This window comes from Lepisosteus platostomus, chromosome 6 (genome assembly GCF_059453375.1).
Source record: "Lepisosteus platostomus isolate fLepPlt1 chromosome 6, fLepPlt1.hap1, whole genome shotgun sequence".
Lineage (NCBI taxonomy): Eukaryota > Metazoa > Chordata > Actinopteri > Semionotiformes > Lepisosteidae > Lepisosteus > Lepisosteus platostomus.
Window position 1 is genome coordinate 44,417,988 of NC_142616.1, and position 22,590 is coordinate 44,440,577.

The 22,590-nt window shown below is 43.8% G+C and overlaps 1 protein-coding gene across 5 annotated transcripts in view; it reads left to right on the plus strand.

Moving 5' to 3' along the window:
- The first annotated feature begins 13,232 nt into the window (after nt 1-13,232).
- Nucleotides 13,233-22,590, plus strand: part of LOC148661779 (leucine zipper putative tumor suppressor 2 homolog) — an 80,566-nt gene continuing 71,208 nt past the window's right edge. For 2 of the 5 annotated variants that reach the window (XM_088636034.1, XM_088636031.1), the window contains exon 1: nt 13,235-13,589. The gene's annotated coding sequence lies outside the window, so the exon portion shown is untranslated. Of the gene's footprint in view, nt 13,590-14,637; nt 14,794-15,542; nt 15,562-22,590 lie in introns of those variants that run through there. The other 3 variants (XM_088636033.1, XM_088636036.1, XM_088636035.1) reach the window with 3 other exon arrangements.

The following is a 22,590-nucleotide window of genomic DNA, read 5'->3' on the forward strand; positions in this document are numbered from 1 at the left end:
TGCTAACAACTAGTGTGACTGAAAAACCATCTCTTGATGATTATTGCATAATAAATGTCTTGCCAAATCCTAAAACAATGAAGTGGCAATTAGTGATTCAAGATCTCAACAGAAATGGTTAAAACTAAGGTGGGCAGGAACAATCTCAAAATCTGGATTTCCCCACAGAATCGTTTGTGTTGTTAATTGCTTCAAATGTCTGTATAGTAGGAGAAGAAAGGCATTTAGCAGGTCTCATGGGATCAGATCTTCTCTCATTGCTTGTTTTCACTGTGCTTGAAACAGATCTTACGAAGCATGAATGATTCAACAAAAGCTTGCGTGGTTCATTTTTGGTAGGTGAATTGTGCATCCCTGCCGCTGGTGAATAGTCTGGAGTGAGTAGCATTTGAGGGAGATGGAGGCCCAGGGTTCCACGGCTGGATTACCTTGAGCTCTGGGTTCTCCACCTCGTGACGTGAAATAATGTGGCTCCATGCCTCTGTGAAGATGCCATCTGCTCCAATCCTGAACGACAAAAGCACACTGCCTGCTGCAGTGCTCTTCCTGATTGTAGCAGCCCTTCTCATAATGGTTCTAAAAAACACTTTCCGTTTGGCTAGTCTAAGTAATTCTCTCCTTTCACACAAAAGACACTGGAATTGCGATCCGGTAATAGAAGAGATCAGTACTGCACCCTCACACAGGCACTGCTCGAGTATGACCACACAGATGCATGCAGCTGTTCGGGCGAGTCTGACTCGGGACACATGTGCCTTAAACTCATTCATTATGAGTGTGATGCCATGCATACCCTTGGGAAAACAACATGATTTCTGTCTTCTCCCTTACTTGGCATTCTGAGAGGTCTGTTATCCCTTTGATTGCTGAAATAAGCCTTGAAGTTCTTCTGATTAATTTGTACTCCTCCAAAAACCCTTTGTGGTGTTTTCTACAGAGATTAAAATACAGCTAATTTGACTGTCATGTGGTACAACCCCAAATCATTGCATCATTATTTTTTTAATTGTGCTTATCCATAAATGCACACTTGCTCTGTCCAGCTCTGCTCTTGGCCTGAGCCCCCAATCTAAACATGTACCCTAAAACTAACCAAAACTTCAGCTCGAACCTTATCCCACTGCAGCCCTAAATCTTCCATGCTGAGCTTCAGCCCTGCACCTGATGGTTCATAAGCGCCCCTGTCCAGAATTTTGATCCACTCCAGAAACAGAAACTGTAGAGCATGTCTGCACACAGAGATTACATTCAAATGACTGTCTGCTAACTGCAGGTTTACTATCTGATGCCCACTGCCACTCATCCATGTGGAGGCAGCATTGTTTATTCTTAGTGACACTCCCTTTGGCTCATTGAACCAGCTCTTGTGATTTCCTGCTTACAAAGGTTCACTGGTTCACTTTAAACTCTTCACAGTGCTCTGCAATTCTTTGCGTGGAGACAAACGGAGATCTGAGAGCATCAGATTTAACCTGCATTACTGTACAGCATTTTTATGTGTATATTGTGTCATCTTTCAATTAAAAGGTATTTAAAGCTTTTAGAAATCCAGAGCGTATTGGCCTGTTGTAAGCACAATCTATCTTTTCAGGAGAAACACATAAAGTAGAACCAGCTAGTATGAGTGGAGGAAGAGTGACAACAGAGGCATGTCTTTACACAAAGAATAGTGGTAGTTTGGAACAAGTATCCCATGCTTTTGAAACTGATAATGTGGGATAGTTTAAGAGAGAGGATGGTGGAATTATTGCCTCACCTAGGCCATAGCAACCAAAATAAACCTAAAAGATAGGCCTTCTAAATTTCTTCCCATAAACGGAAAGAAAGGAATCTATTTACAACAACTCAAATGCTTGCTAATTTTGGGGACATGCCCGCTTGTGTCTTTTCCAGACTTGATTACTGTATTGTAGTGGTTGCTGCTGTTCTTAAAGTGCAGGCTTGCCTAGGATTTCAGGATAAAATTCACAATACTGCTTCTTGCTTTTTAAGGCTTGCATGGCTTGGTTACTGACAACATCTTTGAACTGTTATCTCTTCACACACCAGGTGCATAACCCCAGTCCTGAAGGACCAGAATCCAGCACGTTTTCTAGGTCTCTTTATCTCATCAACAGCTGCAGATCTTTGAAAGGTAAATGGTGTCCGTGTGAGCTGATGATTAGCTCAATCAGCTCATTGAGATCAGAGAGGGGACTGAGAACCCACAGACACTGCAGCCCTGCAGGACCGGAGCTGGGCTGCACTGTTATACACACCGGTTATGTTCTTTGGACTATGATCTCTTGGGTTGTGAGGGCCGGTACCAGTGCTCTGTAAGTAGAAGTGTTTGTATTATTGCTGCCAGTCTGCTCTTTTTAACATGACTGGGTTCTGTAGGTGTGCAGGCTCAAGAAGCAAGTTTGTGATCTACACCAAGCACGTCCTGGTCTGGTCCTGGGGGGCCAATGTATTTGTAGGTCTTGATTCACGTTTAAGCTCTAAAAGAGCAAAATCAGCTCGTAACTGGTTTCTTCCAGCCCAGGTTTTAACAAGACCTAAAAAAGCCTGCAGACACACCAGTCCCCCCAGGACAACCCTTAGGGGTCACCCCTGCTCCACATACTGAATGCAGCATTCTTACAAAACATTTCATTTCACATGTTGCTTCATTCCATCCATCTATCCCTTTTCTAACCGCTTCTTCCAAACCTGGGGCGAGGGGGCGCTGGGGCCTATCCCAGCAAGCCAGGGTACACCCTGGACGGGATGCCAGTCCACTGCAGGGCAGTTACTTCATTTCTTCTGGTTTTATTAGTAATAACAATAATGAAATATAACTGCTTGCATTTGTATACTGCTTTTCATTCCAAAGCATTTCAAAGCACTTCACATACTATTATTGACACACAGCATCAGATCTGAATTGCTAGATCTACAGACACCCTGTATGTGAGGAAGAATGCAGAAGTTCTGAATATCATAGTATGGGCATCCACAAAAAAAGTTATCCAGTTTTCCTAAACCTCTTCCCTATGCATAGTATAAACAACAGCATCTGCATGGGAGTCGCCCCCAGGCTTTGTATGACATGCAAAACCTAGGCTCCCTAATGCTGTTGTGCTTGTGTCTGCTCCATTTTGTGCTTGGTGTTGTGTTTCACATGTTACCACTGTGTCAAGATATCTTACATTATATTTCTAATTATAATTCCTTATGTAAAGTTTCAGAAATCATTCAGCGTAACTATGGTTCTTCCTCTCCTACAGAATTTCTTGTATCACTCTGCCCATACCTGTCAGCTGTATCCAGTATACAGCCGGGTACACTGCTCTGAACCAGGAACAGGAAATTCATAACAACAATTTACAGAAGACAATACTACTGTACAGCACCATCCCAGAACACAGTCCCAAGTTACCTTGCCTGTCAATTCATAATCCTGCACAAGTTTATTTAGTCATCACATGCCTAATTATGATATGTTTACTTAATTAATTTAGAACGATTTTCGATGGAAACATTGTTGTATGAGATTAGAGTGCATTTGACTGTTACAAAAGGTTGCGTTTTACATTTTCCAGCATTTATCAAAAACAGCATGAGAAAATATACATGGAGACAAATGATCAAGCCATAGGGTTGAGAAGGTTTTTTGTTTTTACCAATTGCAATAATATCCAGTCAATTTATGTCATTTATGTTAAACACCAGCTAACAGTCCTTCTATCATCAGCTGAGGAGAATCTGGTTATGTCTTTGGCAGAGTAAGTGTTGTAGAGTGTTGATCCCTTGTATACAGGTACCAGGGAAACAAATGTTACAGTTAGTAACAAAAGGGGTTTTGTCGATTCAGTATTACTGGGACCAATATACTTAACTGGTTTGTTAGTGTTGTTCCTCCTCAGTTTGGTCAGTACCCATGTTCAGAATGAGGCTGCTGCATTTCTTTGTGTTGTAAGTCTCTGACGTTTAGACTAATATAACCTGAGCTGAGAGTCCAGGGTTTGACCACACATGATACCCCAAATTAAATTAAAAATAACAGCACATATTCAGAATATTTGTAAGGGTTTCCAGTAGGCATGAACTGCTATTGAAAGGTCTTATGTCTTACAGAACGTGAGGTGGGCTCAGTGTGTTTGTATTATTTGGTGGAGATGAAGGCACACTGCACTCTCGGAGTCAAGGAAAACATGACATCACTGCATGCTATCTTACAAAATATCTTGCAGCTGAGTGCGAAAATGCACACTCGCACCAGACATGATTAGGGGGCAGAAGACCCTCAGCAGCCACCCAGTGGAGAGATTTAGGGATTAAGATTAGAGTACGGTGTATTCTAATGACGTGGCTATGTTTTTTTTTCTAGTAGGAGTGAAGGGAAGCAAGAGGCCTGCGTCTTGTTGAAAAGCCTGCTGGCTAGAGTGGTGTGTTGCCTCAGCTGTATCCTGCTGGGAGGCTGTCATGTCTAATCTCATCCCATGCCCGGTGAGGCCTGCTGGCCGTCTGTGTGTTCGCGCGATGCTCTTCTCTCCCCCAGCAGGGAGCCCAGCTCCTGGGGCAAGAGGGAGAGTCTTTGGACACAAACACAGTTGAGATCATGAAGGTAAATAAATGCGCAGTCCTACACTGGAGAGGAAAATACCGTTGTATAGTGCTTTTCATCCTAAATAATTTCAAAACACTTCACATACTTCATTATTGACTTTTCTGGGGGAGAAAGGTCTCTTTGAAGCATCAAGGTCCTGGTGTTGCTTTAAACATCTTGTTCCTAATTAAACTTACGTTAGGTGTCCAAATCTGTAAAATCTGTCTGTAGTTCGTGAATTGTCACAGTTTCAGGTGGAGTTTTAAATGGTTTGAAAACATGCAAGAGAGTCAGTCTCAAGAGCTAAAATCCAAGTGTCTCTATTTACTAGGCTAGATGGCTTATGGTTTTAATGTTAGTTCTGCTTTGTCCTGGGACAGATCTATTAGTATTATGATTCATTCAGGGAGGTAGAATATGAAATCAGACAAGGAAATGGAAGATAAAGGCACTGATGCTGTTGTCTAGGTGAATAATGGTAACACTTTTAACTATGATATGAAAAAAGTAGTGCATTTCAAGAGGTTTAAACTTCTCGTCAACCCCAAATTGTAACTAATTAAGGACAGAAACATGGAGGAATGGTTATTCGTTTGGCTGCTTGACAACTAATCAATCCCAGAATCTCTGTTACTGTAGGTCTTTCGTGAAGGGATCTGTGATGGTTATCTTCAGCGATGTTGTAGATAGCCACTGTCTCTGCAATCAAAAAGAGATCTCCTGTTCATTCAGCTTTACTCCACCTGCTCCTGATATTGTTGATCCAGATTTTATCCTTTGTCAATATCCTTGATGGTTCTGAGTGCTCAAAACTAATCCCCTCGCAGTCTCTTCCTCGCTAGGCTACAGAGATTCATTTCCTTTCACCTGTGTATGAAATTCCTTTCAAAGCTGGAATTCACTGTTCTTTTAGCTTTTTCCAGGACAACAATATCCTCTTAAAAAAAAACTATTCATTAGACTCTGTGTTCCTAATATTATAGCCTGTAACTGGGTTTGGCCATTCCATATTTCATATTTACACATTGATAAAAGGAATTACATTCCCGTTATGTAGGTCTTCAGACCACATAAATACTGGTGCCTTCTTAATCTTAAGGATGTTGTTTCAGGCAATGTACTGTATTCCAATAAAGGAAAGGGCATACACTGGGCATGGCACTGTGACTTGGGTTTGATTCTCCTCTGGGATGTCTTTCCGTGTGGAGTTTGCATGTTTTCTCAAGGTGCTCCTCTAATCACCCTGAGACATCATGGCAGGTTGACTGGCAGCACATCCTCATCAACCTGTCCTGTCTGCTTATCACTTATCTCTTAGATAAGACAGTCAGATGAAAATGGTGGAGTAGATAAACTTCTGGAACTCGAAAGTGGTCTGCAGCTGCCATGTCTGAAGCAGTGAAGTCACCTTAGTGACCGGACACTTTGAAATGGACTCTGATGTGTCTGGTCACTAAGGGCTCAGGTGACTTCACTGCTTCGGACATGCTTCGATACATGGCAGCTGCAACTGCCTGACTCTGAAGTATAAACTAAACACAGTTAAGCAATCTGGTTAATCTGCTGTGAAGATTCCGTAGTGAAGATTTATTTTCATTGATTACTCTGTGAGAACCACTAAATGATCACTATCACTCAGGTCTGGGAATTAATCTGTGCATATACAGGGGTCCCCGTCACAAGTCGCCCTGATATCTTCGTCGAGATATTGGGGAAGTAACGTAAAATTCCTTGGTTTGGCTCCTTGACATAACAAAATTCCCACTCTTCAGTACGTTGTTTTACACTCAATTACTTTAGTCTAGTCATCAATATTAATAAGTGTAAGTCAAAAGCATTTACAAAGTACTTGTAAGTAGCAGGTGGTGAAAGTTGACAACGATGACTTTTATGAGATGTTATCTTTACATCTGTTCCAGTCATAGTGCAGGTGATTATTCAGTATTGAGCACAAGAAGCAGCACGGTAAGGTCACCAAGCACAACTTGCCCGCATTCCAATGTAAGATCATACTGTATAGACGAGTGTTTGGTTTGTTTTTTCAAAGTCTGTTGTAAATTTCAAATGTATAAAATTATGTAACTGTATGTTAAAATTATGTGTAAGCAAGATAACAGTTAAGTGATTGGCGAACGTAAAATGGTTTAAATGTTAAGTGTATATGTTCAGTTACAGTATGTACTGTATTTGGGTGACTGCAGGTGACTCGCCTGAGTCCCTGTCCCTTATGGTCCCTAATCCCCAAATATACATTGTTCTTATGAGGAACATGGCTTTTCTAATGGTGTTGTTTAAATATAGTGTACACAACTCTAACGTCTGACAAACTTTACGTAACAAAACTCAAGGAAAGTCCTGGGAACAGTAAACTCTTCACACAGCAAACAAGTTCATTGGATAACATGATTAAAGTGAGTAGATTATTTAGCAGATATCAATACTAATACCTTAGTATTAGTATCACCTTACCTTAGTATCACGGTAATTGCTGATCTGTATCTACAGTAATTCGCAGCTCATTAATAGTATGATGCTGGTGAGTGCCAGAATTAGGGTGAAACAGGGAATATACTGGGCTGCCCCAAACCCACCATGTACTCAGAGGCCTGTTCAGCAACAAGGCTGGGCAGCTTGTTCCATACTTCTACAACCCTTTGTGTAAAGAGGAGCCATTGTTCTCTGTTTTAAATGCACTTCCATTTCATTTCTACTTGTACCCTTTGATTTGCATTCTGAAGGAGTAAGCTGAGTTGACTTTGTCAGTGTCTTTGAGGATTATGTATATAGTGTACTTGGATCAAATATGAACATAGTCTAAACTAAAGGTTCAGCATTAAAAAGGGTAAGATTTTAAGTCCTAGAGTATAGGCATTTCCTTTCAGAATGCCCATCATTCTGTGTGCCATTTTATTGCCTCCCCACATTCAACCCAATCATCATTCCTGAAGCAGAATGTATGGTTTTTTAAGGGTGTATTGAGGTATTTACTGTATGTGTGTAATGAGAGGTTTTAAATAATTCTCAGGTACTTAAATGTTTCATGCCTTGGACTGGATTAAACAATAGATTCAGAGAACCCACCCACCAATCCCACATTAAAAGTTAAAACATTGAAGGCAGCCTTTTGTGTAAAATAATTTATTCAATTGTTTGCTCAGCAAGACATACAGTACCTACCCAGGGCAGAATGTGTCTTCCTTCTTTCCGTAGTGAACGTAGCCGTTATCCGGGGTGTGTTTAGTGACGGGGGGGGTTGACATTTTGATTGGATGGAAGTGACTTAAGAGCGGCAGCTTTGAGTAGAAGACAAAAGTAAGTTGTTAGTTCAACTGCAGATTCAGCTCAGTAAAGAGCTCTGTTTGAACGGCAACTGGCCATGTGTGCAGCCTGGAACTGTGGAGCTGTGGGGGTCCCCAATTCCATTTTTAGAAAAATATTTTCTTTAAAACAGTGACCAAAATTGGACAAAATGAGGCCTTATAAGTGGGTTGTAGAATTGTATCATAATATCCCTTTAATTAAATTGTGTGCTTTTAACTATTTTAACATGATGTTTGTCTGAGAGGTGTCAACATAAATAATTCAGTCCTTGTCATAAGGAAAAGGTTCATGCCTGGGATATAGCTGACTGGGACTGGAACACCACTGCTGGTATGATGGACTCAGTTCTGCAAGGGGAGGGTGTCCAGGCCTGATCCTGGAGGCCAATATCGATTGATTGAGCTCACTGGGCTCATTAAGAGCTGAGTTGGAATGAAAGGCAGCACATAAGCCCTCCAGGTGTGGACTGCTCACCCCTGCAACAATAGGGTGTCTTCAGCCTGCTGTGCAATAGTGACCCCTGGAGTCTCCGTTGAGAGACGCATCCCTCTTTTCTTTAATTAATAATAATAATAATTGCTTACACTTATATAGCACTTTTTCTGGACACTCCACTCAAAGCGCTTTACAGGTAATGGGGACTCCACCACCACCAATGTGCAGCATCCACCTGGATGATGCGACGGCAGCCATAGTGCGCCAGAATGCTCACCACACATCAGCTATCAGTGGGGAGGAGAGTAGAGTAATGAAGCCAATTCACAGAGGGGGATTGTTAGGAGGCCATGATTGATAAAGGCCAATGGGGAAATTTGGCCAGGATGCCAGGGTTACACCCCAAGAAACACCCTGGGATTTTTAATGACCACAGAGAGTCAGGACCTCAGTTTTACATCTCATCCGAAGGACGGCACCTGTTTACAGTATAGTGTCCCCATCACTACACTGGGGCATTAGGACCCACATGAGCCGCAGGGTGAGCACCCCCTGCTGGCCCCACTAACGCCTCTTCCAGCAGCAACCTTAGTTTTTCCCAGGAGGTCTCCCATCCAGGTACTGACCAGGCTCACACCTGCTTAGCTTCAGTGGGTTGCCAGTTGTGAGTTGCAGGGTGATATGGCTGTTGGCAGTAACTTTTCCGTAACAGAGTGCATTGGTCATCTCCACAATCTGTGTGCTGGAGAAAAGGAGATGTGGTCCATATCTCTCCTGTGCTCGTACAGCCATAGAAGTCACTTGGACTGTAAAACTGGTGATTTTTTATTGTTTGTGTGTAAAATGTTAAAATAATTTATGTTGATTCCAAAATTAAGAAAGAAAAACTCCTGGGGACCCAAAACCGGGCTCTCAAAGGAACAGCACTGGGTGAGAATTATAGTTATTACCTCTGGCTGTGCAGCCTAGGCTTTACAGCTCTGGTGTGAATTGTGCACAGCGGCTCATATGCAAATTCCATTTTCCAACTGTGTGTTATTAATATTAGCAATAATAAAATCACACTTGAAAAACAAGCTCTCAAATGAAGCGTGAAAATTGCTCTAAAGGGGGCAATGTTTCAGGACGTGAAATGTATGACATTCAGAATGAGGGTCATGGAGAGTTCAGCTGCGAAGGGGTTTAAGATTTAGACTGGTGTGGAGCTCAACACACTCAGCTGCTTCATAGGTGGTGTTAAAGGAGACATTACACCTGTGTTACTTTTTGAAACTGAAGTGTGGTTTAACATAACACAGAAAGTTGCGTGCTTTGTCTTAGCTTCTGACGAGGCTTGTTTGTCATTTCTAAGTTTTTCCCAAACTGTAAAGACCACCAAAAGCGTTATCTACACATAACAGCAATCTGAAAATAAACAGCCTTTACATGAAGCCAGCTTTTTGTTTCAACAACTGGTCTCACAGTGCTGAATGAGGCGGAACGCAGTGTGTGGTTTGTGTGAAATCTGGGACAAGGGTTCTCACGAACATTCTGCAGAGGGAAATGTGTATGTTCTAGAAAAACTATCTGGAGTCACAAGGTGATATTCCAAACACTGGACCTCTCGGTCATCCTAAGAAATCAAGTTTGTTATTCCTCTTATTTAATTGCCAAGCACCCATCTCCATTTGCCCTGCTGAAGATATCACATAATAATGGACGTTTAAATAAAATCAGCCTGCCCTTCTGTTTATAGCAATGCTGAATAATGGCCGAGACACCTATTCCCATCGGGAGTTTAACGATCGAAGACTGGCATGATCTTCCTTATGCAGATCTTTTTCTTGTACATGAAGCTTCTAAAATTCTCTATAATGGATTTTAGGCTCTCCAATTATTTTTGTTTTATGAGATTCAATTGCATTAAATGACCTAGACATGCCAGGAGATGGTTAATGACCAATCAGTCAGGATCTTAGTTTAATCTCTTCCAGAACACAGCATTCTCTTCATCACAGTGCTCATGGTCATCTTACATTGGTTTGCATACCCTGGTCCAGAAGGCATAGCACCACCTACTGGTCCACTAACACAGCTTATTATGGCAACCTAGTGCACCTGACTCTCCCAGCACTAACCAGCCACAGCCTTTCTGAACTTCTGACATCTGGCGCAATCAGTATAGACCAAAGGCAGCCAACTTTGGCACCTGGCTTCCAAGTCATTCCAGGACTTTGAAGCTTTCAATACATCAAGTGCTGAAATGATTCACAATTGCTTAATGACCCATGTGCCGCCAATCACTTTGAAAATAATAATAATAATAATAATAATAATAATAATAATAATAATAATAATAATTGCTTACACTTATATAGCGCTTTTCTGGACACTCCACTCAAAGCGCTTTACAGGTAATGGGGATCCCCTCCACCACCACCAATGTGCAGCCCCACCTGGATGATGCGACGGCAGCCATAGTGCGCCAGAACGCTCACCACACACCAGCTATCAGTGGGGAGGAGAACAGAGTCGTGAAGCCAATTCATAGAGGTGGATTACTAGGAGGCCATGATTGGTAAGGGCCAATGGGAAATTTGGCCAGGACGCCGGGGTTACACCCCTACTCTTTTCGAGAAACACCCTGGGATTTTTAAAAATGACCAAAGAGAGTCAGGATCTGGGTTTTACGTCTCATCCGAAGGACGGCGCCTGTTTAAAATGATGGAATAGCTGGAGCACAGACCTACAGTGGCATGCAATCCAGATGCCAAGGTTGACTACCACTGGGCTAGATGGCACTGATGCCACCGTCAGCCTGCTTTATCTGCCTAACCAAGGGCGACAACCCCTGCACCCGCATGGGGCAAATAAGCAGAGACGGGCTCCTTCACCCAGCCCTTTGTGCACTGCCACATGGGGAATTCTGCCCACAGCTGGGTAGTAACATGACCCGGCTTCGAACCCAGAGAGTCTGGGTGGTTGAAAATGTTATTGGTAAATGACAATAAAACCGTGCCGAGGTGCTAAGACTCCCTGCTGCTGTCAATGTAGACTCACAACATCAGAAACCCTCAGGCCAGCGGAATAGGCTCTCTGTCAATATAATTTGTTCGTCTCAGGGGTGTGAGAAAGCTGCTCTTCACTTTCCCATGCCAGACCGATCCCCAGGTCTCAGTCCTACCAAGAACAGGCAGCTCAAGCGGTTCAAAGCTCATCACCGCCCAAATCCAAGGGGATTCTGCTGGAAACGTTAAAGGGATTGGGCTGCAAATACTTACAAAATAAAGTAATGTAATGTGGTTCAAGTATGGAAATGCATGCTACATCCTGTTCAAACCGTCCTTTATATTTTCTGATACTAAACAGGAGCTGCAAATTCCATTAGAAATTCTTTAGAACCTGTAATAGATTGAAAGGTCACCTACACTCTGAATAATGAATAACCCGGTAGTTACCAATCCTATTAAAGATTAATCATGATTAGTAACAAAACACTTGTCTTTATGTGCAAATGTGTTAGTGATTGACAACCGAGTGTTTATGTCTTGTTTGTTACGTGTTTATAAGGTGTCATTTATAAGCCACAAAGCCACAATGTAAGTAAAAATGTTATGTAGCAGGGTTCCTAATGTTTTTGGTTAATGGGTATAGCAGTTCAAACACTGAGATATTACCACTATGATGTTGTTTTACAGATCATCAGGAGTGGAACTTGTTTTCATGAACAGATATATGACAGTTTGAAGTAAAATGACTTTATTAGCATCAGCGCAGAGGTGTGGTGGTTAGGACTGCTATTCCATCTTTGATTCTTGTTGAGGTACCTTCTATGTGGAGTCTGCATGCTGTCAACATGAGGTTTCTGTGAGTACTTTGGTGAGTTAGGTAGGTTAATGGGTATCTCTAAATTCAGGTGTATCCTTTCCGATTGACATCTACAGTTAATAATGCAATGTCCTGTCGTATAAATAATAATAACATCACTTTATTAACCCTTTACAATTTCTTGCATTAGGAACTATCTTTTTGCATACCCCAGCTTGCTCTCCATGAGACACACAGAGAAAGAGAGCCTGGGATCAGAGCGCAGGGAGGGGGAGGGGTTGGGGTTAAGGGCCTTGCTCAGGAGCCCAACGGAGTAGGATTCCTCTGCCAGCTGCAGGATTTGAACCGGCAACCTTTTGGTCACAGGCGCAGATCCTTAGCCACAGAGCCACTGTATTGATTATGGATTCATTTTATTGATTGTTCCTTTATTTCTTCTTGTGCTTTGTTTTCTGAGCCACAATAGTGTGAGCTTCTTGGCCATGTCATTACTATAAAAGAGTACTTATTCTAAATTATCTGGATAAAGATGATTTTTAATACTACTATTACTAATAGTTTTCCTCTAATGCTTTAATATACTATAAAAAACAAAAGAACATTTATTGAACCGCAATCTTACCCTAAAATACTGGATACCAAAACTTACGTGTTTCCCGATTCTTATTTTAAATAAAATAGCTTTCTCAAAGAGAAACTCGATTTTAGGATAACTGGGATAAGCCGTTTATTATCTTCAAAACGTTACTCGTGGGAACAGACCATTCTTAAATGCTTAGTTATATGCTTTTCTGTGTGTAATTACCCGGAATCGACAGTATGAGCTCGAGTGGGAAAAAAATGGCTAATTTAAGCATTTCAGCGAAGAATGGGATGAGACTGAAAATACTTTTGTCAAAGTAAACGTGACCTCCCGGGTTTTGTGAATTAAGTACAGATCAATGCGCACAAAGGCAGGTACTGTATGAATCTGAATGTACTAAGATGAACAGAGGATGTTCAATGCGAGCATTATTTTGTAGTGGGAACAATTTACAGTGTAACAGCTGGCTTCTTCAGGACGCTGAGGTCGGCAGTCCGCACCCCCCTGCGGTCCCCCTCCCCCTGCCCGAGCCCCGGTGTGAGGGAGAGCAGGCCGGCTGTCTCTCCAGCCAGCGGCGGTGCGCAGACCGGTGGGGGCTGGGTCCTGCCGGGAGACGAGCGAAGGCGCTCGTGTTTGCCCGTCAGCTCCACAGGGAAGTGCAGGGCGATGGGAAGTCTGGTGCTGTGAGAGTCTTCGCTCGGACCGCCGCGAGGCTGTTCTGAAACTTGGTGGCAGACCCACAAATTCCGTCACAATAAAACTCAACACCGCGGATTTCGCATGCCTGGGAACTGAACTCTTCCCCTCTCTCTCTACGCTCTTTGCAAAAGTACGGTCTTGGATCTTCGGATGAAGACTTGCGTGTACTAGTTGGTAAGTTTACGGAACCAGTTTACTTGTTGTTATTTATTCTGATGTAGCTAAATCATTTGATTACAGCTCGGGATTGCCGGTGTACCATACCTGCACTGTTGTCAGGTCTACTTGGAGGCAAAAACTTCGAACTAAACGCTGTTTATCATCACGTTTACTTAAAAGCACCACGCCACACAATAACGCATAAGTATATATAGAAACTCTTCAGCGATTTTGCTATTTACTGTAGTGTTGTTTTCTAAGCAGTGAAAGCACGAACAAAACAACCGGTTTTAGTTTTACAACATCGTGTGAGACTCCAGGCTTCGCAACAGATCGGAACAGCACCGACGATCGCAATTGCATGTATTGAAATGTGTTATAAGGCTCTCACTAAGGGGCAGATTAAAAATATTGTTGAGGAACTCTCCACACTTTGAAGTGCGTAATTATGTGCTGTCGAGTTCTCGCATCGGGATGGAAGGAGCCCTTTGATGGTGCGATCAATATCGCAGTACGATGTCTTTATCTTGGGGTTTCGGTGCCGCGGTATGGCTCGGCCGGTATTTTAAAATCCAAATGAAGACAGTGGCGGTGTTTTTGATCAGAGTGAAGTGGGTCGGGTCGCGAGTCGACACCGGCAGAGCGCCGGAGTCAGCAGGGAACCGGCTGGTCACCGTGCGGCAGAGCGGCGCTCTCCGTGGGTGTCACGGTGCGCGCTTAACATCCCCCGGTAATATTTCACTGAGCCCCCTCCCTCCGCGACTGAGCTTGTAACGATCGGGAGAAGGAATGTGCAATTAAAATCTTTCACTTGGGATTACTCCCCTAGATGCTTTTAGTAGAGGCTTGAGTAATAGAAAGTTAGGGACTAAAATTAACGTGTTGTATGCAGCTTGCCTATTTCATTGTATTTCTAATATTGTAAAGACAAAACTACAGCTTACCATGCACATTCATTATGACTGTTCCATTAAAATCCGAGATAACGTTCAGTGTTCAGGTCGCGGTTTTGCGCTTTGAGATCAAGCGCAGTTTGAAATCCGCCCTGTGGTTTCTTCTGCAGTGCCGTCAAATGGCGGTAGAGGGCGATGTCCTGGATCTGTGAGGGGCAGTGAGAATGATTTGTGCCTACTCCGCGTCGTGCAGAAAATCCCTCTGACCTTGAGCCCGGGTGGGACTGTCTTCACTCATTCTACTGAACAGTTAGGAAATCCACACTGTAAGTCATACAGAGCCCCAGCATATTAAAATAAATATCCCCGAACTCGAGGTGTTTTTTTTGCCCTACATATTTCTGCACCTGTGGTACATCTGCTCCAGCTTTGCGCTCGAGTCTGAGTCAGGCCTTATTAAGAACAATGCTTGCTAACAGTGTGGTACTTTTCAAGCTGGGTGCAGGGTTGTCAACTCTCTAACAATGTGGAACAGAATGTTATGACAATGACTTTGAGGTACAAACCTTTACCACAGTAAGGACAGGTTACTAAAATACAAGAAAGAAGACTTTGCTACATTCCACCATCCTTGCCTCTGTGACCTCACACACAGAAGGGTTAAAGGAACTCAGTCTCTTTAGTTTTGTTTATTATAGGTGTGGACAGAACCGACCCAGATGACTTCTTCAAGCTAAACAGTGACCCAAATGTAGAAGGCCCTTGTTCTAAACACACAGTCTGCCGGACAGAACAAGCTGTCTGCTTTGTTGTTCAAGTTGACTGCTGGCAACCTTCAGGCAGTAGCTGGACGATGAGCTACAGTGCTAAAGCTCACCGGGGTGCCCCTGTGTAGCCCTTCTGCTGGCTTTGTGAGATGGCCTGGCTGCTACTCTGTGCTGAGTGTGTGAAACAGTGGCATGACAGCAGAAGCCCTTGAGCTGCTGGGACGCCTTCAGCCCTGAGACTCCTGGGAGGGCTCTTCACCTCCAGTGCTGAACAGAGCGAACGCTGTGATCACGGACTGGCCAAGGTGTCACTTGGAAAAGGAAAATGTAGGTGTTGTTCGGTGCCTATCGGACAAGGACACAAGAAGCCGGTATCATATTTTATTTATAGCCTTTTTTTTGCAATAGATTAATGAGGCAGTGTAAAGTATTGCCTTAAAGGGGAATGCTCTGTGGTACCAGTGCCCTTGACGGCAGCAAGCTGTTCCCACCTGACTGATTCCACCTGTCAGCTCAGGTTTATCTCTGGCCCACTTAGCATTTAGAGAGGCTGGCCTTTATAAAACCCGAATCTTCAGTCTCCCTACCACAAGCCTCTTATCAGTGGGTTTCAGATGCTGGTTTCATTTAGGGCTGAGCAAAGGGCTGTTATCCTGCAGCTGTGCTACAAAGACAGAGAATAAGTATTCTGTTTCATCCCCTACCTGATCCTGCGCAGCACCAAAGGGTATTGTGTCAGGCTGGACAGTGAAATACAAGTTGTTAAAGAACAGTGGGATTCTTGAACATTGCAGGAAATCCTTGGAAAATACAGCTTAATTCCAAGACTTGGAAACCTAATGAGGAAGGGTGGAATGGAGGAACAAATACGTTTTGGGTGACAATGTGTTAACAGAATCATGGAGTTGTGGTGCTGTCTGTTGAAAAAGAAGTATATTGTTATGATTTATTGAACTGATGACTTTAGGAAGGCATGATCTACCATCTGCATTATAAAGGCCAGCAGTTTAGGTGCTGTGGACTTGTGCAGGACTGACGTCCCACAGGCACAGTATAGTGTGCACAGTGACAGTGGAGCAGCAGGGCAGAGTGCGCGGGGAAGCAGGTGATTGCTGGGTGAGCAGAGAGGAGTCCTGAGGGATGTTATTAGAGAACTGCAGTGTGGCACAGCGGACGTGGCAGTGGAAGGCTGCGAGTTCTAATCCCAGGCGGGCTGCTGCTGTGTCCTTGAGCAAAGCGCTTCACTCACATTTCCCGAGCACTTGTTGTAAATTGTTAAGTAAGGGCAGTGTGTTAATCGTCTGGGCTGATGACCAGGCTGTACGGTGATGGTGAAAAGGCTACCAAGAATGTTCTGGAGAAATTGTGGGCAATTTCATCGGATGGGGAGTTGAAAACCTAAAAAGGGAGGCTTTTGAAATATTTTTTATGCGTGCTTATCCATCTACTGCTTTATCCAGTTCAGGGTTGCGGGGGAGCTGGAGCCTATCCCGGCAGGCAGCGAGCGCAAGGCAGGACAGTCCATCCCTGGACGGGACGCTGGTCCATCACAGGGCACCAAATGATTCCTTCTCTCATTGCAAATCTTCTTTCTGCGCCTGACGGCATTGCTCTTCTGCCAATGTAGATCTAGCGGATATGACGTGCATGTCTGTCTTAATAGACGCCCCTCCTCTCCCCCTCTCCAGCCTCGCTCTGCCAGCCTGCGCCCCTCCCTCTGTGGTCAATTACAGAACCCCCTCCTCCCCCATGCTGTCTTGGCAGGGACCAGCCTGTCTGAACTGCTGGCTCACCCAGTTGTTTTGATACATTTCCATTCCTGCCAAAAGGAACTCTCCCATCTCCTCTCTGCCGCGCTGGTGAGAAAATGAAGAAATGAAGCGAAGTCCGAAATGTTGTGCAGCTGTCCCAGAGCAGGCCAGACATTAGGAGCTGCGGTTTATAATAATGTGCCCTGTATGAACAGCCAACAGTTCTTTGAATCTGGAAACCTGGACTGTGTTTTTTTTTCCACCAGGGGTTTGGTTTTGGTGTTGTAACTTCATCTTAAGCCTTCTTCTGTAATGTTTTAGTGCTGCGATGTTTTTGGAAAAGTGGTGAGTTTCCTTTCTGTCTTGAAGTAGACTTGATTTGTACAGTAAGTTAAGATTTGGCCCATCCAGTCTCTTCTGTAGTGTGTAGTTAATTGATCCCTGGAACTCATTCAGCTGTTCTTTGAAAGAAGCCAGGGTATCGGCTTCAACAACATGGCAGGAAAGCTTGTTCTACTCTCCCACAACCTGATACCCAGAAGAATAGCAGATTATTTTTTTCTGCAGCTGTTTGCCAGTTTAGCCAGTTTGAAGATGGGGCTGGTGGTGTAGATTATTTCTCATTGGCTGTCCTGTAGCACAGAGACTTGTAATCCACTGAACAAGGATGTCAAAAAAAATAGTGTCACAGTTTCATTTGGGAATAGAGGGCAGAACTTTTTCTAAGGTCTAGGGCAATCGTTGTTTGAGACATGGTATATGGCTACACTCTGTGGGCTGTTCCCCTAGTACGAAAAAGAACTAAATTATCCTGAAGGATAAATATGATGAGCGGCACGTTGGCGCAGTGGTTAGCATTGCTGCACAGCACTGGGGCTCTGGATTCTACCTGAGTTTGTGGTGGTTCTTCCAGGTGCACCTGTCCAAATACCTACTGGTAGCTTAACTGGGTTCTGGGAAAATTGGTGCTGGTGTGAGTGTGTGTGCCTGTTTGTCTCAGTCTGTGATGGACTGGTGTCTGTCCAGGGTGCATCCTGCCTTGTGCCTCTTGATTGCTGGGATAGGATAAATGGATGGATGGACCAATTATTAAACTTGATGAGTTTGAGAGACTGGTAATGGACGATGTTGTTATCGGCGACCCTCTACTACTGAATCCGTCCATTCTAATGTAAATTCCACTCCTTTCCATGCACTCTTTCACACTTTGCAACGCTGTGCTTGAGAGACCCTCTCTTCCTAGGGGACGCCAGATAGGGCTGGGCGATATATCGAAAACTTATCAATACTGACGTTAAGAATCTCTTACTGACCTCATTTTTATTATGTTGGTATGTTCGGTAAAAGCTTTCCCCAGTGTGTGCTTTCATGAGCGGTCACCTTAAAAACTACAACACCCAGTCGTCACATGCTTGTGCCTCGTCCAAACAATCGTTAATTATTCAAAACGCAAAGAAGCGTGCCGGGCATGAGGCAACACGAGGTAAACTCTGTCGGAAAACCGTTTCTGTGCCCAAAACGTAACACGAGCAACTTGTTTCATCACTGGAAGCACAGCCGTGTCGTGGAATACGAAGAGTGCATGGCCCAAAAAAAAATAGAGACTGACAAGCGCACTCATGGCCGAAGTGGTTCCCCCAAACAGCTGTCTCTAACTCAAGCATTTACTAATGCCACTCAATATGCAAAAGATTCATGCAGATGGAACGAGATAAGTAACGCCATTACATACTACATAGCGAAGGACATGGTTCCCATAGCTCACCATAGACTCTTTCAAACCCTTGACAAGAGATACGTTGTGGCCTCGAGAAAATATTTTTCTTCAATTGCGGTGCCTGACATTTACAAAGCTTTAATAGTTTCGCATATTTAAAACATGATCTTTCAGCATATCATGTAATCATATCATTTCAAGGGTTTCACAAAAATTATCGTTTAATTTATCATATCGAGGTAAATGTGTGAAATTATCGTGATATTGATTTGAGGTCATATTGCCCAGCCCTAACGCCAGGCCTGAGTGTGACAGTGCTGTAGCTATGGGGGGTATTCATTTGTGACTGGCGTTCCCTTCTCCACAGCTCAGAGCAGAGAAGTGGCTGCAGGATTAGTTCTAAGGCTCGCTCTCTTGTATGGAAAGGTGTACATCTGTACAGGTGGTTTGTTTAAAGGACTGAGGGAGGGGATTACTGGCATGAAACGCGTTATGCCAAACTGAATGTAGAAGCCTGTATTAAAAAGGCTCTTTCCACTAGAGAGTTGTTTTCTGGCTGCAGTGCAGTTCTCCAAGAGCGCGTGAGCCGAACCTGCTCTCAACTCAGACGTGCCCGGCAGGAACAGGGTGACACAATTCTGTCTCGCAAGACCTTCTAACGAAGGAGCCCAGCTGGCGGAAGAATCGTGTGGAAGTGGGGCAGTCACGCGGGCAGGAATCGAGCGTCCGAGAAGGGCTGGAGCGTCTTGCAGCACCACTGCCCTTGAGGTGGGAGGGCGGAGCCTGGTTTTCGGCAGTAGGTTTCTAGAGGGTCTGCAGTGTGTTTCATGAAACAGAGTGGTGTGCCATCGGTACCATCTACTTTTTTGGATACAATTGAATGCTTTTCAGTTTTGATGCTTTAATTGATGTACAGTATTTATTGAATGGGTTTCACAACTGTTTTTTTTTGTAAAAATGTGATCTGAAAAATGTGGATTGTGAAAGTTTTATCCCGAGTTGGAAGAAGCGTGTGTAGATGTGTAGATATTTTTGGACAGAACCTTTTATTCTTCAACTTTTTTCCAACCTCACCTGTCCGCCCGTCCTTATCTGTCCTAATACGCTCAGGACGGATGCTCTGTGTGTTTCTTACTGTTTAAAGTAAGAGATCATTTGGTATCAATTCACTGGCATGATTTGTTCTTTTCCTGTAAGAAAAACCAACATTAGTCTGGACCGTTGATAACAACGATCTGAGTATATTTTCATTACTCATTAGTTCTACCAAACGCTTTCAGATTTCTGTCTGCTTGGGCTGAACAGTTTGACGAGGAGTGTTATTTTCTTGTGGCTGGAAGCTTTGCCAAGCGTCGGAGTGACAGATCTGCTCTTCTGTGTGAGCAGTGGGTGTGATCTTTGATTTGTTGATCAGTACTTAACGCCTGGTTGAACACGTGCAGGATGGAAGCCACTGGCATTTCTTGTCTTGCCCCTTTCCCTGTATGTTTGCCCCAACGGATTCCTCTGTCGATTTGGGATGGGATGAGGAGATTAACCCTAATGTTACTGCAGGTAAATCATTGCTCCCTGCAGTCTGCTGATGTGTTTTTGTCTTCCTTCCTCAAGTAAAATTCTGGATTAATGTGATGGATGTTAACAGTATATTTCTGCAGATTGATGGATCCAGTTCATACGCTTCTTTCCACTTTTAAAGGTGGTGATGTATTCATCCATTGAATACTAAGGAAATGAAGGAGCAGAAAGCTGTTGTTTTGGTGGCTTGTCACTGTCTTAACCTGCTGTATGCGGTCCTGTGCATATAGAGACCACAGTTCTGTGGTGAAGTAGAAAACAATGAATAATTAAGAAGTTGTGTATCTGAAATAATAAATGAACACCAAGTTCACTTAGCACAATTAAGGGCCTAATTAGAATCAAGTGGTTAAATAATTGGCCAGTAAGTAAACAAGGATGAAGTTTGGGGAAAAAAATAAGTGTTCCTGCTCCTCAGTCTGGAGAGGATTATTAAACATTTTCTAATCATTTGAAGCTCCATCCATCCACTCTCGGACAGACAGTCTGCAAATATTCTGAAAATATTCAAGACCACGGTGACGCTACTCTGCCAAGATCTCCCCAAGAGCAACCAGGAATTCAAAGAGAGCCCCAGGGGAAGATATAAGGGTTTGCAGGTCTCTCCCACTACAGCTTATGTCAGTGTTCATACCTCAACGACCCAAGAATGATGGTCGACTAATGAGTAAGGCAAGAGGACTTCACAGGAGTAACTGTGTGGAGCCACACAGACCAGCATGTCTTTCCAGAGGCGGAATGGTAAATATCACCATTCATTTGCCTTGCATGCCTTTATTCAAAGTAATAGAATTGGTTTTCGGGTTCAGTATTTTAGCACTCATGTTATAGATGCATTATCAGCACTAGGAAATACTAAAGGTCAAAGGTCTAGAAGGGTCTTTGCCCCTTCTTGCCTATTTGGTTGTTAGTAGCCAATTCATCCTAGGATCTCGTCCATCTGTTTCTCGAAAGGTAGCATTCTGCATCAGGCCCTGTGTGGTGCACAAGCCCAAGAGATCAGATGGTGCAGTGTTTGTGCCTGCTCCATTTTGTGCCTGATGGTATATTGTAGTCTCTGTGCTTTGTCTGCTCAGTTGAACACTGTGAGATTCCCAGAGGAAACCTGCGGCGGCTGTCCTCTCAGGGTGCCCACTGCCCTCTAGTGCTCCCACGCCTTCCTCTTGCCCTTGATTGGCAAGCGTTCAATTAGCATTTACTTTCCGGAGTGAAGAAATGTCAGCTGTATGGTTAAATCTATCAATAATCTTTACATTTTCCTGAGCAGAGTGCAAAATGAGTGTTACAAAGCCCAGACGGTCAGTAAATTTATAAAAAAACTGTACAGGGGTAATACTGTGTACAGTATTTTGCTTACTTTACAGTAGTTTCCCAAAGTCTACATCGTTCTTGGTTATTTTGCTGTGATTTCCTACTCCTCCTCTTTTTCTGTGTTCTTTCTAGAGAAGGCCAAGGGACTTTCCATCATGCCATCATGAAGGGGCTCAGCTTAAAAGGTCGCTGCCGTTGGCGGAGGTTTAGTAGGGGGACGTTGTCTTTGCGGGAGTCCGGGTGAACATTTCCCCTTACCTGCTCCCACATGTTAAGAGACTGGCCAGGTTGCAGTCTCAAATGTCCTGTTCTGGCAGCGCCTAGATACCCATCATTCTCTCCTCTGGACCGTGGGTGTTCAGCTTTTCATTCCAGCTGGTTTGTTCATTAACATAAGCGACACCTACTTATCAAACAATTTTTTTCAAGGCTAAAATTAGCTCATAAACCCGAGAAGATTTAGAACTTGCTTTGCCGCAGTACCATTTGTTTCAGACTTGCCTCGTTCAGGTGATTGGATGATGTCACCAGACAGTCACGTCTCCAGAATGTTCTAGGAGTGTCACGAAACTCACTTGTTAGCTCCTAAGGGCTGTTTACACAGAAGTGAGCCAGCAGGCTGAGGACCCGCTGAGCAGAGTACAGTTCGCTATCTCACTGGGCAGCCACACTAATGTAGCAGTGCGGCGCTATAAACCACAGGCCAAGCACTACACCAGGCTGGAAGTGTCCGACCCAGGTGTGTAGAATCATGTAAAGGGATTGGTTTTCTAACGCTGAGCACCACTGCTTTATCCACTGTAATTCCTGTGCGAAGAACTGCAGTCTGGATCTGACCCAGCTTCCTCTCCAGGTGCCATTGCTGGGAGCTTCCCAGATGTCCAGCTGACAGAGCGCCGTGTTCCTCCTGACCACTAAACTCATTCGGTTCCATTTTGCTTTGTCACCCAGAATGCATAGCTAAACAAACTTGGCTTCACCTACCTGACCTACAGTTTATCA